The sequence below is a fragment of the Gallus gallus genome, chromosome 13 (assembly GCF_016699485.2).
Source record: "Gallus gallus isolate bGalGal1 chromosome 13, bGalGal1.mat.broiler.GRCg7b, whole genome shotgun sequence".
NCBI classification, from domain to species: domain Eukaryota; kingdom Metazoa; phylum Chordata; class Aves; order Galliformes; family Phasianidae; genus Gallus; species Gallus gallus.
The window spans coordinates 11,861,186-11,867,396 of NC_052544.1; positions in this window are offsets into that span (position 1 = coordinate 11,861,186).

A 6,211-nucleotide genomic window follows, 5' to 3' on the forward strand; every position below is an offset into this window, starting at 1 on the left:
TGGACATCACAGTGGGAGCCCAGAAAAGCCAGCCTCTCCCAGCTGGAGGTGCTCTGGCTTTTCCAGAGCTGCTATTTGACCTGATGTAAGGAGAACTGGAGCCTGCTGTGCCGCTCAAAGTGTTCCCAGCTTCAGCAGAGCTGGGGAACAGACAAAGAAACAAATTGCAGAGGTGACTGAGATGGGCCGTGGGTGGAGGACAGGCAGAGAGCTCAATTATTTCCATGAATCACGGAGGTGCTTCGCTCAACATGCAGTGCACGGCGTTATCCCGCACAGATTCCATCAGAGAGCTTCATCAGGGGAATTGTACAGCAATCCGAGCGGTGCTCCCCTGGAGCAATGGGGGCTGCATGGTGGGGATTTACTGCTCTGGTTCATGGCTCTGCACTCGTCTGCATTCCCAGCCACCCCCGAGGCTGGGGGGAACCTCGTAGAAATTGGATTTAAAGGACAAATCCGAAGTTCAAATGTAGCTGCGATTTGAATACCCGTCTGCTCTTTGCAGCCAATTAGCAAGGCGGTAAAGCAGCGGGAGCACCCTGTGTTTGGACAGCAGTAAGAGGGCACCGGAGCCAACCAGTGCACACTGCGTGCAGTGCCCGCTGCTCCTGGCATTGCTGGGGGTGAGGGGACCCACTTGGAGGGACCCCAGTCTCCCAGTGAGGGCAGAGCGGGGGGTGCTCTGCTGCTGAGAGTGCCAACAGTGGGACCTGGGGAGGTCCTCTGGGTCAGCGAAGTGCTGAGGCTCACAGCAAATGGGTTCGGTTGGTCAATGAATGGCAGAAAACTCCATGTGTGGTGTCCAGGGCTTGTGCACAAATGCACACAGCTCCTCTGGGATCTGCTCATATGAGAGGCTCCTCAGTGCAGCTTCTCGTGGTTTCCCAATTCAAAAAAAGGAAGGTCTGATGCCACGGTAAAGGTGTACCCATGGGTGTCTTCCTTCAATGTCTTTGGATCCACAGGCCAGCAGGAACCCAAACTGGATAGAAGAGAGCTGCCTCCCTGGCACTCAGCAACCACAGGCTTTCACCTAGAAAGGAGAGCAGTGTGAGACCAGCCACTAGGAGACACGGGAATCTCCACCATTCCCAGCACTGGCAGTGGGTCCCCAGGAATCCTACAAACCCTCAGCACATGTAAGCTCCAATGATGGGTTGGCCTTCCCGGGTACCTCCTGGGCTCACTCCCGTTGCTGGACTCCCATCACTGGGATGAAATTAACGAGGAGCAGCACGGAGGCAGATCCTGCTTGGAGTGGGATGCAGTGAGGGGGCGGTGGGGAGGGATGCTCGGGGTGACTCAGTGCCCAGCTCCGCTGTCTGCTTTGGAAAGCAGCTCCCTCCCTCCCCACCCCCAAGCCAAAAAAAAAAAAAAAGAAAAAAGCAGTGACAGCTTGATTTAGTGCTGGATAATGAGGCAATTGTGAGGAGGATGGGTACAGCGGGAGCTTTGCTTGCCAAATCGTTCGGCTTAATTGATCAAATATTTTTATGCATCGTTTATTCCTTTAAGGCGACCGTAAGCCTCCTCTCCTGCTGCACTGAAATGAAAAGAGCAGCGCTGGAAATCACCCAGGCTGAGCCCTGCTGGGATGGGCAGCTGCAGGGGACATCCCAGCCGCTACAGACCCCACATGCTGAGAGGCCAAAGGAAGAGTGGGTGGGTGAACCAGGCCTCCCAAGGGCTCCCCGAGGCATGCAGCAGGCAGGGACACAGCCATGGGCACTGGCCGTTTGTCTGGGCTTGTCCTGAGGTCCTGGCAGGAGCGCAGGGGCAGTGCCATGTGGTACCATGCCCTGTGCCAGCCCATGTCCTCGCTGCCTGCAGAGCGATGGCAGTGCCCCGCTAGCCAAGCTGGACAAACAAGGAATTACTAGGAAATGCTTTCCCCATGCAATTAAGTCACTGTAATCACTAAATCCCTCCATCAAAGCTGCATCTGTTAATCTACGAAGAAAGAAGGACAAACCAAATCCTTCAGCGCTGGCTTTTATCTCCTGCCCTCCTGCTGCTGGGGTGCCCATAGGGGACACGTCCCATGTGCCCTACGCAGCATACAGCCCCTTCTGTCAGGGCTGCTGGGGGCTGTTCTGGGGATCTGCTGCCCACCCAGACTCTAACACGCTGTATTAGGCACCATGGGAAAAACTCACAGCTGGATGGGCTACGGAACCCCATGGAGCTGGAGGACCCTGCGGTGGTTGTGAGACCCCACGTGGGCTGTGGTGAGGGCCTGCACGGCCTCAGGGGAGGACAGTGCTGCAGCCCTGTGCCTGTGAGTGCCAGGCTGATTTCTCTGAGTTCAAAACAAGAGCTGCCTCTAGCGGTAATGGGAATGGCCTAATGGGAATGGCCTCGGGGCTTGTGCTAGCTCCATGCTGGAAGCTCCTTCCCCATCCTGCTCTGGGATATCCCCTGCACACTGTAACCCACTGGGGCTGCACATGAGCGGTCCCTGCAGCATCCTCCTGCTTCAGCCCAAATCTCCAGGCACTGCTCCCATCCCCGTACTCCTGCTGTTTGGGTTCAGCATGGCATGTAATGACCCGGGCTGCCTTTCAGCTGAATAAATCGCGTGTCCTCAGGCAGTCTGGGGCTGCTGAGAGGAGAGCAACGGCAGTGTGCTGCAGCTCTGCAAGGACAGAGTGATGTGAAGCAGAGCACAGCTATTTAAACTCCAGAAGATCAGCAGTGACATAGGAAGTGACACAACTCATGGACCAGAGGTGTGCTTCATGCTGGAGTGGCTTCAATGGGGCACAAAGGGACCGAAGGGATAGGTGTGTCCCACTGGCTCCAGACATGGTGCATCCTTGTAGTCTCCCCACACCTTGCCCATGTCCTGCCCTGCTCTGAGGTTTCCTTGGAGACCAGGAGATGCTGAGCTATGGCTGAGAGCTGAGAGATGGAGCAGCTGATAGTTGTCACATATCCCAAGGTGCTGTTCTGGACAATACTGATCCACAGATTTCATTTCCTCCTATCCAGTGTCCTCCATGCCAAACTTTCTCCATAATTCCCCTAGAACTGTCCTCACTGTTCTAGAAAACAAGCTGCCAGGTAACTTCATCTCTCTTCTGGAGCTCCCCCTGGTTGCCCAAGGCCAGGTGAGCTCCATCAGCAGCCCCGGGATGCAGAGGTTCCTTCTCCTGTATTCGGTTCTCTGCACCTTCCTCTTGGTTGAGAGTGAGCCTGGTGATGCCAGATTTCTCCAACAACACACCCAGGGATGCTCCTCTCTGCTCCTACTCTCTGCTCTCTACAGTCCAAAATCTCAGGGGAAAACCACCTGGCTCCACTTGCAGAGGATGCTGGTTGAAGTACATCAGGAAGAACCGCCGCTCCTTATGACCATTGATGGTATTTGCAGCTCTGCATTTAAAGATGATGATAAAGGCAATCAAGCTGTCAGGAATGAAGACAGATGGGGAGCTCAGTGGAGCCAGTGAGGGATTCCCTGCTTTCAGCTTGCAGCTGTGATTTATATTTCATTCGCACCTACGGGCTTGGAGCAGGGAGCAGGGCAGCAGTGCTTCACAGAAACACTGTATGGAGTACAACCAGCCCTGGAATGTCCACACCTGAGCTTCTAGAGCTGCTTGTCCCTCCTTCAGCCATCCCATGAAACAGCACCGGGGTCATAAAGTGTTCCCAGAAATATTCCGGGGAGCAGAACTCACTGCTCACAACGAACAGCCTTTGCTACTCCCCCTAATCTCGTCCCATCGTGGCTCTGCCCTCCCTTCTTCCTTTCGTTGTCAGATGCTGTTTTCTCATCTTACCTCTGTATATTGTCACGCCACCAACGGCCGGTGCCAGCCTTACTGTCTTTGTAAGACGAAGTCGTCAGCAGGGCTCTGTGTCTGCGCTGATACGGTATCCATGCAACCTGTGTCTCAAGGATCGTGTTTGCTTTATTTCTCTGGATTGAAAAAAAAAAAAACAACACACACAGCACAAGAACAGCCTCGCTACGAAGACTTCTAGCAGTTAATTAGCTTCCACACTGAAAGGGCCACTGCCCGGCAGCTAAAAATCATCGTGTTTGAATGGAGAATTAAGTCAGCCAACCAATAAATCTGAGCAACAAAACAGTCCCTTTAGCTCCGAGGAGCTCTCTTTCCTCAAAGCACTGATAAATGGCTTTTTCTCAGAGCCCACGAGGTCATCAAATTAATAAAGCATTTCAAGTAATGTATGGAAGAGAAGTGACACCCTGTTGCAAGAGATTTGCTATTGAAATCAACTCCCTATAACAGAGTGTGATGCACGTAGCGTTTCCAAAGCAAACCCATCCTCTAATGTAGGGCAGTTGTCCAAACTCCTTCATGTCTGTTCTGGGTCGCTGTCCTCCTCCTCGGTCAGTACTTGGGAGACTTCGGTTGGAGGAAAACAGTATGAAAATTCGGGATTTTCCAATTGACCACGCAAAAACCTCAGAATATTCACCACGAAGAAAGCTTAAGAGAAGGGACCCATGAGGGAAAGTAAGTGAAATGCAGTAAAGCTCTTGAAATGATGGTAGTGCGTGGTTATGTCCTTTGCACGTTCACATCTGTTGCGGGGATTGCTCCCCACGCCCCAACGCACACACGTATGAAGCAATGCTGCACCCAAAATACTGCATTTATGGGCTTGACAGGACCAGGGCAGGGACTTTGCCTGCCAGCACTGACACCAGGGATGCTTACACAACCCAGCACACATAGGATGGGAACCTCTCCCCTAAGCTGAAGGCTGGATATGTCCCCTCAGTTCCCACTGAAATGCCTTTCTGCAAGCTTTTATTGGACTTGAAACAATTTAATATGAAATATACGTTTAATAATAGGTAGCACAGAGAGGCACTGAATGGGACAAACACTGAAAAACAGAGCTAGCAATCGCCTCTGCAATACTGCATCCACTGGGTACCTTTCTTCATGAAATCCTCGCCTGGGTTTCATTTGCCTTTGATTTACTCAGAGCATAAACCTCTCGAGGGCCTTTGGTATGATTACAACCACAGTGTCACGGCCTCCCAGCGTGATCCCAATGCGGTGCCCATCGCTATGCCGGGACAGCCCATATCCCAGGGCATCGCTCATCGCCCCCCGGCTCCTGACACAGCCGACACACAAACCTGGCAGCACACAGACAACTCCAGCCTCTGAGCGGGCTCATCGGCATGCAGCAGGAGGCCCAGATGCCATATGGAGCGTGAAGGCAGATGGATGGACATATGTATCATCTGTGAGCGTCTCCGCTGATGTAAATGTCCCAGCGCAGGCATTAGTGCTCGAGTGTATGGTTTGCATTTGGGGCACGAGAGAATTTTTCTCCCATAAAATAAATAAAATACGTTCCGAGCATCTTGGGATGCAGCCATTCTAATCCTTTTATTCCTTCCAAAGGAAAATGATTCCATATTCAGGGCGCTGTGCAAACAATTAATTAGCCTAATGAAAATGAAAGCCCTAATTGCCTGATATTACTATGATCGTCGGCCGCCAAGCGTGACCAAGGAACAGGCACTGTCCTACCAGTGAGAGAGCCACACTTTCTGCCTTTGCAGGATTTTTTTCCACGTTTCAATGTCTAGCAAAACCATTCTTTTTTTTCTGGTTTTGGAGCGATGCTGCAATTCTCCCTTCTGCATGCGGAAAAGCTGGCAGCGTTTGGAGACATCTGAATGAGCTGCTGTACAATTTAAAAAGAGAACAGAAGAGATACCCAGCTGGTGTGAAATGACCTGGCGGAGAGGAGGCAACAAAGCCATCACTTCGCCTGAGTTGAACCACACGGCGGTGTTCCCACTGCGTCTCCTCCATAGGACTGCACTTCCAGGAGTGCTGCAACGGAAGAGGAATGATCTTTTTCAGGGGACGCAGCGAACATTAACGTACAATCGTCCTTAACGCAGCTCCTTTTTCAATTATCTGTTGTTATCCAAATGGAAAAGTGCTTTAAATTTAGGCAGATGAACTTTCTCACCGTGGGTAGGATCATGAGGAGTCAGGTTACGGGAGCTTAAGAAAATGAACCGCTCTCATTCGTGCATATCTCATAACAGAGATAGAAAGCGGATGCTGACTCAACACCGACCCAGCCTGAGGAGTGTAGGTCCAATAATTCTTCCTTTAAACAAACGATTCTCATAGGAAAATCTCCAAGATTCAGCTTTAATTCTATTATCTTCCTTGTGCAGAGAGTGGCAGCCACAGAC